At 36.0% G+C, this 20,358-nt stretch overlaps 1 protein-coding gene across 20 annotated transcripts in view; it reads right to left on the bottom strand.

Annotated features, from left to right (window-relative positions):
* LOC308555970 (protocadherin gamma-C4) overlaps positions 1–20,358 on the bottom strand; it is a gene marked incomplete at its 5' end in the record, with an annotated part of 156,214 nt that overhangs the window by 31,181 nt on the left and 104,675 nt on the right. The gene's annotated exons all lie outside the window — the stretch shown is intronic.

Raw genomic sequence — 20,358 nt, forward strand, 5'->3', positions numbered from 1 at the left:
ATGTGCCACAAAGAAAAATTGCATTGCTAATAAAAGATTGCACCCCTCCCCCAAAAGAAGGGGCAGGCTTATTTACCACTTGAGACCTTTATAAAACGATTGTGACATGGCTACAAGGCTCCATAAATTCTTTAGAGAAATACAAAGCCTTTACCCACAGAATAAAGAACCTCAAGTTTTCTGTATTTAAGAGCGTAGTTACTAAACAAACAAAATAGCAATAATTAAGGTAATGAATGAGAGGGTCCAGTGTGAGTAAGTCAGAGCTGAGTTGTACATCCTTGGAAGAAACTATCCTCTAAGGGTTCCTAGGTTCCTATCTATTAAATGAATCAGGCAGGTAAAATGCCTGGCACACAGAGTAAGCCTCAATTAATGATGCAAATCACCCCATTAGAAGAAAAGTTTTAGAGCCTCACATACTATTTCTGTATAACTGTCCGGAACATTACTTTGATTGCATACAGTTCTTTCTGAAGTGCAACTGAACCTTGAGGCAGGGAGGTAGGGAAGTAGGCAGACAGGTTAGGTAGGTAGATAGGAAGGAAGTATATATAGAATATTTATTGAAGAGATGAAAAGCCCTATTTGACCTGTTTCTCCATGTCCTCCATACTTTAATTCATCTCTTAAAACCTCCAGTTTTGAATACTCAAGTATGACAATTGGCTAGACCACAAGAAGTCTGAGAGGCATTAAAAGGTAGAATATATCCTATAGAATATATTTAGAATTTAGAATATAGTCCAGTCACTTGCTACTCAAAGTGTGAGCCAAGGAATGATCACCTGGGATTTTGTTAGAAATGTAGAAATGCTCCACTTCAGACCTACTGAACCAGAATTTGTATTTAATAAAACACCTGGGTGATTGGAATGCATATTAAAGTTTGAGAAGAACTGATCTAGTGGGTTATTCAGAGATAAACTGATTTGTCAATCATTGTTTCCATTCACTGTCACTTAATTGACAATATGTCTTTTCAAAACTAGTTTTAAAAGCTGAAGTAGTTTTCCCATTCACAAGACCCATAGTTTTCCTAAGAGCTCTTCATAAGCCGGCAGAATCCTCTTGGATCTGTTCTTCATAGGAGCCAGAATGATTTTAACATTTTAATTGGATCATGAGTCCCCAGCTCAAAAATCCTCAGTAGCATCTCACTGCCCTTGAAATAATATACCAAATCCTTTGCATAGTATCCAAGTTCTCATGTCTTCTTCTCTTGATATTCCATAATGCTGCTTTCAGCATGGTCATCAGTCAAGCTCTTTTGTGCCCCAGGGCCTTCACATAGGCTGTTCTCCTAGGAAAGCTCCTTTCCCTTCCCACCTTCGTTTTGCTAATTCCTACAGATCTTTCAGGTCTCAGTTTAAATGTTATTTCCTAACAGAGGTTTTCCCTTAGGCCCCATTTAAAACTAGGATCCTTTGTTATGCTCTGTCAGAGCACCTTATATTTTCCTTTGTTGAACCTAGCACAATTAAAATTTTTGTAATTATTTTTTTGTTTTAGCATAATGTCTGCCACTTCCACTAAAAAAAAAAATAATAAAAAAAAAAAGCTGCGGGAGGGCAGAGACCATGCCTGTTTTGATGATCACTTGTATCCCTGGTGTTTAGTACAGTAGGCACTTAATGCTTCTTCCCCTCCTGGCTTTACTGAGGTATAATTGACAAATATAATTGTATAAGTTTCAGGTATACAAATGATTTAATATATGTATATATAATGAAATGATTACAATATAGTTAACACATTCATCACCTCACCTAGTTACAATTTTATGTGTGTGTTAAGCACATTTAAGATCTGTCTCTAAGCACATTTCAAGTATATACAGTGGTACCTCGGCTTTCCAACGTAATCCGTTCCGGGAGACCGGGCGAGTTCTGAAACGTTCGGAAACCGAGGGATCCCAGCCGACAGCTGGGCCTCAGGGTCTTGCCCTCGGCGGAAGCCGTGGCCTGTTCCACTTCCGAGGCGGGTTCAAAAACCGAAGCATTTCCTTCCGGGTTCACGGCGCTGGCGACCAGAAATGTTCGTCCACGGAGACGTTGGAAAACCGAGGTGCCGCCGTACTACAGGACTGCAATCTTAGTTTCCACGCTGTACATTAGATTCCCAGAACTTACTCATCTTGTAACTGAAAGTTTGTACCCTCTGACTAACATTTCCCTATATTTAATGTTTATTAATATAGCAGTCATCATGCTAATGGCATAGTAATCGTAAAATGTACTAAGGATTATATATATATATATATATTCATTTATGTGCATCCATATGCATTTTTGGAAGATATAGTCACTCTTTCAAGCTACCAGATGGCCTAACGAAACTAGTTCTTAAATACCTTGCTGACCGGTCATGAGTATACACGTGTTTCCGTGTCCAAATGTTGCTGACCAGTCACGAGTTAACTTGTGTTTCCATTCCCAAATGTCGTTGACTGGTCATGAGATAACTTGTGTCTGCAATTCACTGCTTGGCACCGACTTAGGTCATCCCTGGTTTTCCTCTTTGTTACGCATGCCTTTTTCTCAACTCGCCAGTCAGTATTTCCAGAGATGTAATGACCGATACATCTAATTCTTTCCATCCATCTTTTATTACGGAAAAAGTTTTAAAAGATCATGTTTTACAAAAAATAGTCACCAGCAGTAAAAATAAATCCCACTAGGGTGTGTAAAGTATGTTCTTCTAGGGGAAAGCTTAGTGAAACACGATATGTATGTAAAACTTGTTTAGTACCATTGCATGTAGATACATGTTATACAATATATCATACTCAAAAAATATTAAAATAATAAAATATAAATAAAATATTTTAAAATATAAAAATATATGCAGTATGTTTAATTTTGACATATGGTAATATAAATATAAGATATAACAAAATAAAGTACATTTAAGTTTATTCAGATGCTTTCATTTAATATTCAAGGGCAGAAAAGTAGCTGGCCACACAGGCAAGTTCTGGCTTGAAATAGCCAGTCAGCAAGATTAACAAAATAATTTGAAAGGGAAAACATAATTTGCCAAAGAACCAAGTAAGGTGTGCTAATACAATTCACTGGAGAGAAACAAAGATGGCATACCTTGCTGTGTCACCTATATCGAGGGGCAATGGAAGCACCAGTGTATAAGACCAGTACAGTTTTCCAGACTCTATCTTCTTTTTTCTCTGTTTTATGATTTTAAGAGAGCCTCTGATCAATGAGATGCACAAACAATATAATTTTTAAATAGAAAGTAAATGTATTATAGTGGCCAAGAGTGAGGTTTTAGTGTCCAAAAGACTCAAGTTCCAATACTAGATATTACACTTAGTAGCAATGTAACCATGAAGCCTTTATTTTTAACTTCTCTTTTATTTCCTTGATCTGTAAAATGGGAATAATAACAGTACTCCTTCACATAACCACAGGCACCTTAATCTCTTATTTTAATCTTTTAACAGCTTTATACTTACCATAGAGTTCACCTAGACAAGAAATGATTTTTAGAAAATTTATTCAGGTAAGCAACCAATACCACAATCCAGTCTTAGCATACTCCTATCACCCCAAAAGTTCCCTTATCCTGTCTGCAGTCAACCCTTGCTCTTACCCCCAGCCTCAGGCAACTGCTTATCTATTTCCTATGTAGTTTTATCTTTTCTAGAAATTTCATTAAAACGAGATTATAAAATACATAGTCTTTTGTATCTGGCTTCTTTCACTTAGCTTAATGTTCAAACCAACTCTTAACTACACCCTCGAACCTGTTCTTTCTTGAAACTTTTTTGTCTGATAAGAGGTACCGCTAGCCCAGTCAAAAATTCCTACAGTCATTCTTAACATCTTTTTCTACATCTCCACATTCCACTCATTACCAGTTCACGCCATTGCTTACTACCTCCAAGATATATTGGAATCTTTCCATTACTCTCCCTTTCTACCGTGCTACGTGAGTAAAAACCACCTTAAATATGTCATAGCTTCCTCTCTGGTCTTCTTATCTCCTCTTTTGTTTTCCCTAAATTCTATTTCACATGGAGAAACCTGAAGGATCTTTCAAAACTATAATAAATTAAATGATACACTCTCCTTGATAAACATAGTGCTTGGTACCAGGACTGGTTACATAATTTGTGGGGTTAATGCAAAATGAAAATAGAGGGCTCCTCGTTTAAAAATCACTAAGAATTTCCAGATGGTGACAGTAGAGCATTAACCCAAGTGCAGGGACCTTCTAAGAATAGGGGCAGTGTGACTGCATGGGCCACATGCCGATGATGCTGGCCTCCCCTAGCACAGAGGAAGCTCTTCATAAATATTACCTAATATTATCATTTTAAAAATATGTTTTCATTGATTTGAGAGAGAGAAGAAGGGAGAGGGATAGAGGGACAGAAACATCAATGGCAGAGAAACATCCACCGGCTGCCTTCTGCATGGCCCCTACTGGGGATCCAGCCCGAAACCCAGACATGTGCCCTGACCGGGAATCAAACCAGTGACCTCTTGGTTCATGGGTTGATGCTCAATCACTGAGACACACCAGCTGGGCCCAAATATTATTTTTTAATATTAGGTGATTACCTAAGATTTATTCCCAGAGGGTCAGTAATATCAAAAAAGTCTACTCATGATACTGTTAAGTTATTGCATTCAAGGAAAAATATATGCATTATCTTCTTAAAACCCTAAATATCATCTAATAATCTCTCAGCTAAATTTAATTTGCCTATTTGAGGAATATCCTAAGGTCAAATTAAGGGGTCATTTGAGGAGGAATGGTGTTAAAAACAGATAACCAACAGATCAATCAAACATGTATCACAATTTAGACAGGTGAGAGATTCAAGGATTTTTGTGAGGAAGCTGGATGGTTTAGCCTTAATATTTATCTGAAGTTTATTTGTGCAGAAAATGTTTTGCATACTTGGATTTTAAAAGATGATCTATGAATATCAAGATTAAGTTTTTATAAGACCTCCATTTTATCTACCCTTACAATAGGAAGAAATTATCTCATCAAAATATTTCAGAAGTACAATCTGATTTTAGAGGTAAAAAGTTTAAGAAAAAAATGTTTGCCTCTTCTCCCACCTGAGTGCTGTTCTCTTCTTGTCTTGACCACGTTAGTTCTTTTATTGCTTATTATATCACAAAGCTTAAGTATGTCAGGAGACTGCCTGCAAAAGACTGCTATATTTGTCCACATGAAAGTCTCCCAAGAGACCTAAATTCTCCTTAGAGAGATAGAACTTATTCAATTTTTCCCAAGCATGCTGTTATTATATTGTTATCTAAATTATGATCAGGTCTCACCAATGGGTAGCCCTGTATGGTTAAATTGTTTATTTTTTCTAAATTAAGTACTTCACTTCAATATATAATGATAACTTTGGCTGAAAAAGAAGTATGGTTTTCTGATCATTAAAACCTTCTGGCAATACAGAAGCTGGTATATGATGATGCTATTTCAAATCACTGGGGCAAAGATAAAGTTTTTAATATATGGTATTTGGACAATTGGATAGCCACTAAAAAAAAAAAAAAAAGATAAAGTTAGTTCCATACCTCAACAAATACAAGAATAAAATCCATATAGATCAGGGATCTAAAAATAAAAACCAAAAAAACCCATACAAGTCCTAGAAGAAAATTGATGAATTTTTCTATATTCTGAGTGTACAGCAAGGTTTTCTAACTATGATTCCAAAGTTAAATGCAATACAAGAAAAGGCTGCTCCATTTGATTACATAAAAATAAAGAGGGGGAAGGGTTGCATGACAAAAAATAACATAAACAAAGGTGAAAAGCAAATTAAATGCAAAAAATATTTGCTACTTGAATCTTGGACAAAGAGCTAATATCTCTAAATATGTAAATAACTTTAAATTTTTTAGGATGAAACACTTAAAAAGCTAATAGGAAAATGAAAATAGGACATGAACAGATAATTTTTTTTACAATCCTCACCCAAGGATATTTTTCCCATTGCTTCTCAGAGAAAGTGGAAGGGGGAGGGGGGGGAAGAGTGAGAGAAAGAGAGAGACAGAGATCAATGTGAGAGAAACACATCAGTCCAGGGGCTGACACTCTAACCACTGAGCCAAACAGGCTAGGGCTGAACAGACAATTTTTTTTTTTTAAATATATCTTTATTGATTTCAGAGAGAGAAAAGGAGAGGGAGAGAGAGAGAAAAACATCAATGATGAGAGAGTCATTGATCGAGCCCACAACCCGGGCATGTGCCCTGACCGGGAATCGAACACTGATTGCCTGGATCCTAGATCGAGGCTCAACCACTGAGCCACGCCCAGCCGGGCTGAACAGACAATTTTTAAAGGAGATAAACTGGCTCTTAAACATATGAAAAGGTGTTTAACTTCAATCATAATGTAAGAAATTTTAATTAAAACTATTTTGAGCCCGGCCAGGCGTGGCTCAGCTGTTGAGTGTCGACCTGGGATCCAGGCGATCGGGGTTTGATTTCCGGTCAGGGCACATGCCTGGGTTGCGGGCTCGATCAATGACTCTCTCATCATTGATGTTTCTATCTCTCTCTCTCCCTCTCCTTTCCTCTCTCTGAAATCAATAAAGATATATTTAAAAAAAAAAACAAAAAAACTATTTTGAGTTTAATGATCTGATTGGCAAAAATGTAAAAGCTTGATGCATACTCTGTAGGTAAGGACTTGGAAAACTAGCATTCTCATTTATTGGCTGGGATGCAAAATGATGCAACCCATTATGGAGTTAAATAGTTATATTTGACAAAACTACATATGCATTTAGCCTATGACCTAAAAATCAGAGTTTTAGGAATTTACCCTAAATATACACCATAAAAATTATGAAAATACGTAAGTACCAAGTTATTCATTACAAAATTATATGTAATTGCAAAAAAGATTGGAAACTACCTAAACGACAAACTATAGATTGGTTTAATAGACTGATATGTATACACATGGAGTTTTCTGAAGCTACATATTAAAAAAACAACAACAAAGATCTTTATAAATTGATATAAAAGATTTCCAGGATATATTCTTAGTGCAAAAAGCGAAGTGAAGATTTTTGCTTTTGACCATGTGGTACTAGCCATACTACTATAAATAATTAGAAGATTGATGAAAATATGGGAAAATGTTTTTAGAACATTTGCTCAAAAGGAGTGCAAAACTGAGTGAAGAGAAGCAAATGTGGTGAGTCCTGGGATCTTTGTTGTTGTTTTATTTTGCCTGGAGGCAATTTTCAGAAAATAGGGCAGTAAAGGAAAAATCCCAGAATAACACAGTGGCCTTACTGAATTGAGGAGTAGAAATTAGAACATGGAGAGACTAAGGCAGCCAGAATTTGTGGGACAGAACACCAGAGAGAATGGAGCTACACAAAGAACTCCAGATATTTAGATAAGGATTCCCTTGAGTCTTTGGCTGAATGATAATCTGAGCATACATAGACTGACATTCTTTTGAAGCTGGGCAAAGAACAACTGTCAAGGGAACTATGAGATGAAGAATTCCTGGAGCTCCCACAGGGATGGGAAATATTTGAATTCCATTTAGCCAGAATATAGTGACTCTGCTGAACACTCAGATAAATTTTTAAAAGTTACAACTTAGCAATAGGTCTAAACTAGCTCAAGGCAAAAGCTTCTATGGACCTGCCCTAACAAAGCTTAAAAACAAGCCCTGAAAAGATCAACCTGTTCTGCAAATAACTTAAAAACATTCAATACTTCTTAAAGACAATAAAATCCAAACATTCAACAATGTAACATTTACAATGTCTGCCATCCAATAAAAACATTACTAGATATGCAAATAAGCAAAAATTGTGACCTAAAACCAGGAAGAAAATCAGCACTAGAAATGACAGAGGTGATGAAATTAGCAGACAAGAACTTTAAAACAGCTATTGTAAATGTTATCAAGGATTTAAAGGAAAACATGACAATAATGAGAGAAATGGAGTGAAATGAAAGGATGAAATTGAAATTCTAGAGGTGAACAATATGTGAAATGAAAACTTCACTAGATGAGATTAGCAGTAGCCTAGACACTGAGAAAGAAAAGATCGCTGAACTTTCAGACAGATAGTAACTGTTTTCAACAATAGAGACTATCCAGACTGAAATACATTTTTAAAATGAACAGAGATACAGCAACCTGGGAAATTATCAAGTGGTCTAACATAAGTGACACTGAGGTTCCATAATTGTATGTGAGCATACATTTTTGAATAAATATAACCCCAAACTTCCTAAACTTAAAGAAAATTATGGACCTACAGAATCACGAAGCTCAATGAATCTTAAGTAGGATAAACATAAAGGAAAATACACCAAGGTCCATCATAATCAAATTTCTGAAGGCCACTGATGATAAAATTTTAGAAGCAGTTGGAAGAAAAGCAACATTAAATAACAGGGAAACAAAGATAACAAAGGTTATAGACTTCTAATCAGAAGCAATGCAGAGAGAAGAGAGAGAGGAACAATATCTTTAAAGTGCTGAAAGAAAAACATTGTCAGCCTAGAATTTTATATCCAGCAAAAGTATCTCTCAGAAAATGAAGGTAAAATCATTTTACTCAGACAAACAAAATGAAAGAAAATTTGCAACCAGCCAATCCATATTGGAAGAAACATTAAAGGAAGTTCTTTAGTCTGAAGGAAAATGACACCAGATGGAAACTTGGATCTATGTAAAGAAATTAGTGACAAAAATGATAAAAATGTAGGTTATATATCAAAGACCTTTCTTTCACTTTTTAATTTCTTTGGAAGACAATTGATTAGTTACAGCAAAAATAACATATTGTGGGGCTTGAAATATATGCAGAAGTAAAATGTGTGAAAATAATAGCACAGAAAAACAAAAGGGAAATAGAAGTCTATTGTTAAAGTGTACTTCATTATATATGAAGTTCTATACCTTATGCGAATTATATTTATGGTGATCAGTAAAAGGTACATAGTATAAACCCTAGAACAAATAGTTAAAAATTGAAGAGGATATCTAATAAACTAATATCAGAAACAAATAGACTATTAAACAATACTTGATTGATCTAAAATAAGGTAAGAAAATATGAACAATATTAAAAATCTGATGGGACAAGAAGAAAACAAAGAGCAAGAGGGTGGACATAACCTAATCAATATTACATTAAATGTAAGTGGTCTGAACATTCTAACTAAAGGTAAGAGATGAATAAAAAGACCCAAGCTTATCCTGTCTACAGAAAATGCATTTTATATATAAAGAAAGGAAAAATATATGTCACATAAACACTAATTATTAGAAAGCTGAGTGGCTATATTAATATCAGAAGAAAGTAGACGCTCAGACAAGATATATTAGCAGAGATAAAGAGAGATATTTCAAGATGACAAAAAGGTTCAATTTACCAAGTATCAAGAAGATTTAACAATGTTAAATGCCTATTTATCCAAACAAAATTACCAAAGGCAAAGAGGGATGTTATGCAATGATAAAAGGTCAATCCACCAGGAAGACATAGCCATCTTCAATAAGTATATACCAAATAACAGAACTTCAAAACACATGAAACAAAAACTGATATAATTGGCACGACCAGGCATGGCTCAGCGGTTGAGCATCGACCTAAGATCCAGGAGATGGCCATTGGATTCCCAGTCAGGGCACATGCCCGGGTTGTGGGCTCGATCCCCAGTCGGGGGCGTGCAGGAGGCAGCTGATCAATGACGACTCTCTCATCATTGATGTTTCTATCTCTCTTTCTCCTTCTCTCTTTCTCTCTCTGAATTCAATAAAGACATATTTGAAAAAAAAAAGAAAAAGAAAACATGGTAGAAGGATGGAAATAATAAAAATGAGAGTGAAAATTAATGAAATGTTCAAATAATAGAGAGAAAAATCAATGAAACCAAAAACTGTTACTCTAATAACAAAATGAGACAAAGAAATTATAGGAAAAGTAAACTACAGACCAATATCCTTCATAAGCATGCACGCAAAAATATTTTACATAATATTAGCATATTGAATCCGGCTATATTGCTAGCTATATATTGCTAGATACAAGGCTAGAATATGACAACCAAGTTGGGTATATTATAAAATTGCAAAGTTGATCAAACATTTTGAAAACTTAATCTGTGTAATTTACCATGTTAAGAAGTAAAATTGAAAAGTTATATGGTCATTTCAATAGATGCAAAAAAGCATTTCACAAAATTAACACTCATTCATGATAAAAACACTTAACAAACTAGAAATAAAGGAAACATCCTCAATCTGCTAAAATGTATCTATGGAAACTTAATGGTGGAAGACTAAATGCTTACCCTCAGAAAAGACTAGAAACAAGGCAAGAATACCCACTCTCATTTCTATTTCTACTTGATTTTGCTCTGGAAGTTCTAACCAATGCAACAGGGCAAGTAAAAGAAAGACAAGGCATACAGATTGGAAAGGAAAAAATAAAAGTCTTTTTTTTTTTTTTTTGCAGAAAACATGTTTCTGTATGTAGAGAATCCTAAAGAATCTAAAACAAAAAACCTACTAGTACTCATAAGTCAATTTATTAAGGGCCCAGGATAGAAGATCAATATATCCAATGTTACCTCAATAAATTCAATTAAAAAATCAATTGTATTTTTGTATACTTGTGTTGATCAATTAGAAAAAGAAAATATTAAATGCTACTCAGAATAGTAGAAAACAAAAAATAATAAGCAGCGAATTTATCAAAACATACAGAAAATCGGCACACTGAAAAACACAAAACATTGCTTAGAGAAAGTAAAGAATACTTAAATAAATGAAGAGATATACCATGTTCATGGTCAAAAATTCAATAATATCATTAATTTTTCCCATATTGAAGTTATAGAGTCAATGCAACCCTAATCAATATCCAGAAGTCTCTTTTGCCCTTAAAGAAAGTGACAGCATGATACCAAAATTTACATGAAAATTAAAGGATCTAGAATAGGAAAACCAATTTTGGAAAAGGAAAACAAAGTTGGAGAACTAACATTACATGATGTTGAGACTTAATTATAATGCTACAGTATATGTGTATTAGAATAGAGATTCCACAAAAAGACACAGATTTATGGTTGAATGATTTTTGAGGAAGGTGCCAAGATTTCTTAATGGGGAAGGATAATCTTCTCAGCAAATTTTCTAAAGGCACAGCTTGATATCCCTTTGGGAAAATATGAATCTTTACATTATACACAAGCATCAACTCAAAATGGATCATGTACCAAATTATAAATGGTAAAACTATAAAAATTCTAGAAGAAAATATAGGAGAAAATCAACAGAACTTTGCAATAGCCAAAGACTTATTAAATAGGATATAAGAAATAAAAGCTATAAAAGATATAAATGAATAAATTGAGCTTTATCAAAATCACAACTTCTGCTCTTCAAAAGACACTAATAAGAAAAGGAAAAGTCAAGCCAGTCTTTAAAACAAGTCATAATATCCACAAAACACATATACGATATAAAAAATACATTTTGGATGTGAATTCTAAAACTCTCATAACTCAGTTTTAATAAGATAAATAACTTGAAAGTGAACAAAAGATCTGAACAGATTTCAAGAAGAAGATATACAAATAGCCAATAAGCACATGAAAAAATGTTCAATATCTTTAGTCAATGAGAACACACAAATTAAAACCCCAATGAGATAGTACTACACATCCCCTAGAATGATTAAAATTAAAAAGTTGTGGAAGATGTGGATCAAACAACACTCTCATGTACTGCTGATGGAAATGTAAAGTGATATTACCACTTTATAAAAGAGTATTGCAGCCCGGCTGGCGTGGCTCAGAGGTTGAGCGTTAACCTATGGAGATCGAGGGCTCGATTCCTGGCTGGGGTTTCGAGCTCCATCCCCAGTGGGGAGAGTGCAGGAGGCAGCCAGTCAATGACTCGCTCATCTTTGACGTTTCTATCTTTCTCCCTCTCCTTTCCTCTCTCTGAAATCAAAAAAGATATATATTTTTAAAAACACAAGACAGTTTTGCAGCTTCTTGTAAAGCTAAATATATATACTTCCCATATTATATGACCCAGAAATCGTGCTTTTAGGTATTTATCCAAGAACTAAAAAACTATGCCCACAAAAAGAGTCTTACATAAATGTTCATATCGCCTTAATTCAGAAAAACACCAAGCTGAGAACAATCCAAATATCCACCTACAGGTGAATGACTAAACAAACTGTGACATAGCTGTACAATGCAGCACCGCTCTGCCATAAAAAGGAACAAGCTACTAATACATGCAACAATGTGAATGGATTTCAAAAATATATTCAGCAAAAGAAGCAAACACAAAAGAGCACATGTTGTAGGATTCTATTTAGATGAAATTCTGGAAGAGGCAAAACTAATTTATAGTGACAGGAAGCAGATCAGTACTTGCCTGGAGTCAGGGACATAGGAAATTGATTGTGAAGGGGCATGAGAGAACTTTTAAAGGTTATAGAAATGTTCTGTGTCTTTATTATAGTGGTGGTTACACAGGTGCAAACATTTGTCAAAATTCATTGAGCTGTGTAATTTTAAAAGGTACATTTTATTATATATAAATTATACTGCAATAAAATCAATTAAATTTTTTTTTAAAAAGCAAAGTGCAAAAGGCTAAAGACAGGCATTCCTCTCTTTGCGTGGTAGTGCAGGACTGTAGAAATGACCGTGCAAGCTGAAACTGTAAAGTGATCCTAATCAATGGGGAGATTATGATGGCTCCATGACCTTTAAAAATTTTTATGAGCCCGCTGGCTTGGCTCAGTGGTTGGGCATCAACCTATGATCTAGGAGATCGAGGTTTGATTCCCCGTCAGGGCTCATGCCCGGGTTGCGGGCTCGATCCCCAGCAGGGAGTGTGCAGGAGGCAGCTGATCAATGACTCTCGTCATTATTTTTCTATTTCTCCCTCTTCCTTCCTCTCTCTCTGAAATCAAGAAAAATATATTTAAAAAAAACTTCATGAAAACATTAAAAACTCTCTTCTAGGGAAATAAAAATAATAATAAAATATATATTTAGTACATTGTAATCTAAAATATTAGAACCACTGAGAACTAAAGGGTTTTATTTCTTTGTAAAAAACTTATTAAGAGGAGGGTTTGGCTTCTTCTCATCCCATAATTTACAACATGGAACAAGCGTTCTTTCTATCCCTTGGCAAACTGTCATACTCCTTTCTGTTTGGATCAACTTCCATCCAACATGTCCTTTGAGCTTTCAATGGCATGAAACATTTCTGAGTTACTCGAATGGGCAATTTTTTGCTCGTGTCATTTTTTCTATGACATCTTCATCCGTTTGGTCGCAGCCGCTTTCCCCACTCGTGTTAAGTTCACCTTCACCAAGCTCCTTCGGCCGCGTGTCTCGCGACTCGAAGGCAGCAGTGTCCACACCCCATGGTCAGCTTTTTCTTGGGTAACTCCATTTACCTTTAACTCAAATTCCGCTGACAGCACCATCGCTTTTGTTTCTTGACGCGCTTCCTTCTCGCTGGCCAACTCCCCCTGTGCATTTCTGTAAAATGTCGCGTGGGTTTATCACTGGGGGACAGGAAGGCAATACAACTGCATGCTCTGCTGTCCCTGCATGAACTCGGCGACAGACGCAGGGCAACCAAACACAAACGGACTGAAAGGAGCCATGAGATTTGGTGCACATGTTTATTAGCAAAGGAATCTGAGGGCTGAAGGGCTAACAACGAAATTTGTACTTTATGTCGTTACTCGGTTAACATACCACCGCAACTGAAGTTTGAACTGTTTTTAGGAGACTGGTATTATTTTAACTGTGCAACTGAAATTTATGTACATTGTAATTGTTCAAAGCCAGCACTGCCTGGATAGTACATTACTTTTTTGTTGTTGTTAATACTCACCTGAGGATATTTTTTCCATTGCTTTTCAGAGAGAGAGAGAGAGAGGGAGAAACATTGCTGTGAGAGAGACACATCGATTGCTTGCCTCCCACACGTGCCTCGGCCAGGGCTGGGAGAACCTGCAACCCAGGTATGTGCCCTTAACCGGGAATCGAACCCGAGACCCTTCTTCAGTCATGGGCCGATGCTCTAACCACTGAGCCAAACCAGCCAGGGCAGTATGTTACCTTTTGTGAAAGAAACAAGAAATAAGAAAATATAAATATATGTGATTTTTTTGTGTGTTTTGCAAAAAGAAACACAAGAAGGATAAACTAGAAACTAATGAACTATATTATCTATGTTAGGTCCTATGAATGAGGCAGAAGAGATAGGGAAGGAGCGACAATTTTCTGAGTATACTAAAAAAAATTGTTTGATTTTAATTATGTTAATGTTTTACATATTCAAAAAAGAATACTAGTCAACAGTGTTGAAAAACTCTAAAATTGCATACAACAGAAATTAATAACCTTAACTTTATTTCAAATAACATAACCATCCTGCAAGTGACTTTGAACACCGTACTTTAACTATAGACCTCAGTTTAAAGACAATGCAAGCAAATCTTGAGTTCTGTAGGCTTTTCACCTTGGTATGGGTATAGCAATTCTAAAACTCCTTTCTGTGTATTTTAGGACTGAGTAAATACATTCATTATGTTGGGAGCTAGAGTTCTCACTTTTGGAAAAGAAAATACAAAGGTGGGAAGGAGGGAGGCTGCGAAGAAACTGAATTGGAGGTACTAATATGAACCCATGCTGCCCTGGCCAATGTGGCTCCATGGTTAGAGCTCCGGCCCATGCACTGAAGGGCCTCGGGTTTGATTCCCGGTTAAGTGCATGTACGTGGGTTCCAGGTTTGATCCCCAGCCCCAGTGTGCAGTAGGGAACCAATCGATGTGGCTCTTTCACATCGATGTTTCCCTCTCTCTCTCTCTCTCTCTCTCTCTCTCTCCATCCCTCCTTCCCCTCCACTCTCTCTGAAAAAAAAAAATCAATGGATAAAATACCCTCAGGCGAGGATTAACAACAACAAGAAAAAATGAGCCCAGGCTTTTGAAGGTGTGTGTGTATAGCTGTAGATGGAGTGTGTTTGTGTGTGTTCCCCAGCTCTGTCTGCTGAAAAGACCTAGAAACAATGACAGCCCATTAGCTATACCTACACCTAGCACCCAGAGCTTAGTTTCTAAGTACTATTTCCTACTAAAAAGAAGCAGACTTTTTGGATAAATGGCTCATTTCATGACTGGAGCAGGGAATGTGTAAGATAATCCTGTAACATCTTATATCAGAAAGTAAGAAAGTGCTCAAGAAAATGATAGAGGCATAACAAAATGACACAGGAACCACCTTGAAGAAGTTCTTCCTCACAAAACAGTTTGGGATAAAAATAAATCTAAAAAATAAAGTAAATATATCTAGAACAATTTGGTATCAAAACAAATAGTGGCAATAATGGAATATAATTCACTGGAGAAAAACACATGAGTCACAAGTGAATAAATAATTAACAAGGGAAAAGCTCTTTTATGATATAATGGCAACTAATAGATGTAGAAGAAATAATTATAAATGGAGTTAGAAAATCATCTCCCCTTGAGTGTGGGCTGAACCAAGTGGGTGGAACTAAATACAGCAAAAGTGATGGTATGCCACTTTCTAAATTAGGTTTACAAAAAGATTGTGGCTTCGATCTTGTTTTCTCTCTCTAGCTCTTTCCATTACTTTCCCTAATGAAAGCCAGATGTTATATTTTGAGCTGCCCATGGAGAGCCCCACATGGCAAGGAACTGAGGTAAACCTCCAGCAAACAGCAAGAAACTAGGGCCCTCATTCCAACAACTGTGGGGAACTGAATCTCACCAATAACTATGTGAGAGAGGTTAGAAGTGGCTCCTCCCTCAGTTGAGCCTTCAGATAAGACAACACCCTAGCTGACACCTTGATTGCAGCTTTGTGAGAAGCTTTGTGGCAGAGACACTCAGATTCCTGAGCCACAAAACCTATGAGATAATAAATTGTTGTTTTAAGCCTTACTCAGAGTCCTCACCCACAAAATGTATGAGATGATTGTTGTTTTAAGCCACTAAGTTTTAGGGTAATTTGTTACACAACAATGGATAACTTATATTCTACTAAAGGTGCCTAGTTTCCATATAATCACAAGGAAGCATTAAACAAACCAAAATTAAGGGCTTTCTAAAAGATAAGTGGCTTATAGCCTTTTTAAAAATACCAGTGTGCCCTGGCCAGTTTGACTCAGTGGTTAGAGCATTGGCCCTCAGACAGAAGGGTCATGGGTTCGATTCCCAGTGAAGGGCATGTACCTCAGTTGCGAATATGATTCCCGGCCCTGATCAGGCACATGCGGGAGGCAACCAATTGATGTGTCTCTTTCACATCAATGTCTGTCTGTCTCTCTCCCTGCCTTCCTCCCTCCTTCCCTCCTCCCTCTCTTCCACTAATCAATAGAAAAAATATCCTCTGGTGAGGATTAAAAAATATATATCAGTGTTATAAAAGACAGAGAAAGGCTAAAGAACTGTTTCAGATTAAAGTTAACTAAAGAGATATGACAACTAAACACAATGCATGATTCTGGACTTGAAAAAATTACTGTAAAGTATTAGTAAAATTTGAGTGTAGGCTATAAATAATCATATTGTACCAATGTTAAATTTTCTGATTTTCATTACTGAAATTTTGTTATATGAAAGAATATCCTTGTTCTTAAGAAATACACAATGAGCCCAGCCGGGCGTGGCTCAGCGGTTGAGCATCGACCTTGGATCCAGGTGATCAGGGTTCGATTCCCGGTCAGGGCACATGCCCGGGTTGTGGGCCTGATCAATGACTCTCTCATCATTGATGTTTCTGTCTTTCTCTCTCCCTCTCCTTTCCTGTCTCTGAAATCAATAAAGATATATTAAAAAAAAAAGAAATACACAATGAAGTGTTTAGAATTGAAGAGGCATGATGTCTACAACTTATTCTCAAATAGTTCATAAAAATAACAACATGTGTATACACACACAAAAATACATAAACATATGTGTAAATATACAAATATATAAGAAAATGATGATAAAGAGAATGAAAAAGAAATTATAAAGGAAATGTAGCAAAATACAAAATATTAACAATAGATGAATCTGGGTGAAGGGTATATAGTTCTTTGTATAATTTTTGCAACCCTTCTGTAAATTTGAAGTGTTTTCAAAATAGAAAGTTAAAAAGAGCACTTGCTGTGAGGGCATCTATCAAAATTACAAATCTATTTACTGTTTGACCCAGCAACTTCACTTCTGGGAATTCATCCCACAGATTTACTGCGTATGTATAAAATAATGTAGATACAAGGCTACTGAGTGCAGTTGTTTGTAATAATCAATGATTGGAAACAACCCAAGTACCAATTTATTAATCAGGAGACTGTAATATCACAGTGGAATATGAAGCAGCTTTTTAAAAAAATAGCTTTTTATGTATTGATATGAAAAGATTTTTAAAGGATACATTGTAGAGTGAAGAAAGCAAGATATAGAACAGTGTTACCTTTTTTTGTCAGAAAAGGGGGGAAACAAAAACATATATCCTTATTTGCCCAAATTTGCATAAAGAAATGCTGAAAGGATACTTAATAAATAAATAAAATGTTTACATATTGGAGGTAGGAGGAAACAGAGGTGGAATAGGAGTTGGATGGGAATGAGAATGAGACAATATATATCTATTATATTGTTTTGATTTCTGAATCATGTAAATGTGTTTCCTATCCTAAAATAAAATAAATAAAAGAAAATTACTAAGATTGAGGTGGATGGCAGACCTATAAGGACTCAAATGAAAAGATGTCCCTGAGATATTATTAACTGGGAAAAGCAAGTTGCAGAACAGTACATATACTATAAAATGATCCCTATTGTACATAAAAAGCACACATAGTTACATATGCAAAAATGCTTGGAATAATCAGATATTAACTTATCTTGGGGATGAGTCTGGAGGCAAGATGAGGGTGTAGGGAGGAATCTGATGTTTTATTTTCTTAAATCCCTCTTTTAAATTGAAGTATTGCTTATATACAGTGAATTCAATGAGTTTCCGCAAATGCATACATCCATATCATTCACCTATCAAAATATGGAAAATTTCTATCCCCCCCAAGGGGAAAAGAAGTTCTACCATCATTTGGTAGATATGGTAGAAGTTCTACCACACTATTGCTTAATTCCTGATAATTCATTCAAGAAATATTTAGTTAGAGCTTAACAATATCAAGCACTGTCCCAGGCCTTAAAAATATAGCATGAAAAAAAATAAATAAATCTTTGCCATTAAGGAGCTCATGTTCTTGTTGGGGAGACAAAGCTAATACATTGATGAAGAACCCAATATATATCAGAGGAAAGTCAGAGAACAAAAAGTAGTATCTTTTTAACATGGTTACTGAAGACTCTCTATAGGATGTTTAAGATATGTATGGGTACACAACCTCCCAGCAATTTTATTATTATTCTTATGTATCTTTTTTTTTCTTTTCTTTTAGCGAAAGCAAACATTTATTAAAGGAGAGACAAAAGATCCCACCACAGCAAGAGAGGCCCTGAACAGGCAGCTCTAATTCCTACGCATCTTTTATCCTCAACATTCCTTATCTATACTTTTACTGTTTGTAAGCCAAAAATAGATGGTAAAGAAAAACTGGGCTTAAAAGTTTCCATGGAAAACATACGAACAAGTAAAAGAAAACTAAATAACAAATTAAAACAGCCTGACAAGTTTTAACCCAAACAGAATTCCAGCGGCAGAAAAGAACTGGGCACCAGGACCAGTTTATTTAACATGAAATAAAACATGGGTAGCTCTGCCATGAGCCCATAAACATCCCAGTGTAGAGCTATCTGGAAGTTTATCATGCTTAGCCTGGTAAGGATCTACCCATCTGAATGGATTATTACAATGGAAGAAATTAGAGTAAAAGAATGCTGACCATATGTCCAACCACACTCTTAATATCTGCACTTAGATGTTTCTCAGAATCTCAAACTTAACATGTTTACAACTCAACACCTGATTTCTCTGAAATCTGCCCTTCGCTAGTCTTCCACATCTTACAAAATGGTACCTCAACTGGTCCATCCAGTTCCGCAATTTAGAAACCTGGAAATGACTCAATCCTTCCTCTCTTTCATCCACTGTACTTATTGAGTCAACAGCATTTTATTGAGGATTTACCACTTTCCAGGAAACGATCTTGCCAGATGCTGAGGAATATAATAAACAAAATAGTCCCGGCCCTCGCGGAGTTTACATTCGAGCCATTCCATTATTGTCATGCTAAATCTATTTCTTAACTGTATGTCTAATCCATCCATTTATTTCTATACCCACTGCCTTCCTTTTCATCCATTCCAGTTGTTTCTTACCAGGAACATTGCCATAGTCTCCCATCTGATCTCCCTACCTCCACTTATAACCCTCATAAATCAAGTCACCTAACAGCAGCCAGAGTAACGTTTTAAAAATTCAAATCCTATCTTGCCACTGCCTTGTTTAAACCTTTCAATAGCTTCTAAGTACAAGGGTACCTAGAATAAGATCCAGAGTATCTGATATGTTTACAAGGCTCTACTCATTTTTCATTTTGAGCCTCTCTAGCCCTTTCCAGGTGCTCACCTTTTCTTTTTTTAGGACCTTCACACATGCTATTCCCTCTGCCTAACATTTTCTTCTTTAATCTCCTTGTTGCCTAGCTCACTTCTACTCACCCTTCAGATCTCACTCTAAATATCCTTCCTGAAAGAAGCCTTCCCTGGCCCTTTGGACTGTGGTAGGCCTCCCTGCTACATACACTCTTAGCATCCTTGTTTTTCTTCATGGTGGCATTTATCAGGCTCATAAAAGATCATATTTTAGAATAGGGACCCATTAAGGCAGAAATCATATCTGCCGTGCTCATTGCTGCATCCTTGACACCTAGGACAGTGCCTTGCATAAGGCAGGCAATTAATCAATATTTGTTACATAAATGCATGAAAGAACCACTCACTACTAGACTTGGGGCAGGCTCTTGTTTTTGGGTTGGCTCTTTGAGCCTATACATGGCAGAGAATGGTAGCCTGAACTTATGCAGAGGTGGTTTAAGCTTATGCTGTGTCCTCTCACATGACAGTCTCATACAGTATAAGAATAGAGTACCCTGCACCTCTTGTTTTTCAAAAGCATATGGAAAATACAAAAACCTATTAGTTTTTCTATAAACTAGCAAGGAACAATCAGAAAATAAAATAAAAACACAATTTACAGTAACATTCAAAACCATCAGGTATGTGGAAATAATTTAATGAAAGACATTCAAGACATCTACACTGAAATCAAAACATTTCTGAGA

Source organism: Miniopterus schreibersii, assembly GCF_964146895.1.
Source record: "Miniopterus schreibersii genome assembly, chromosome: 4".
Lineage (NCBI taxonomy): Eukaryota > Metazoa > Chordata > Mammalia > Chiroptera > Miniopteridae > Miniopterus > Miniopterus schreibersii.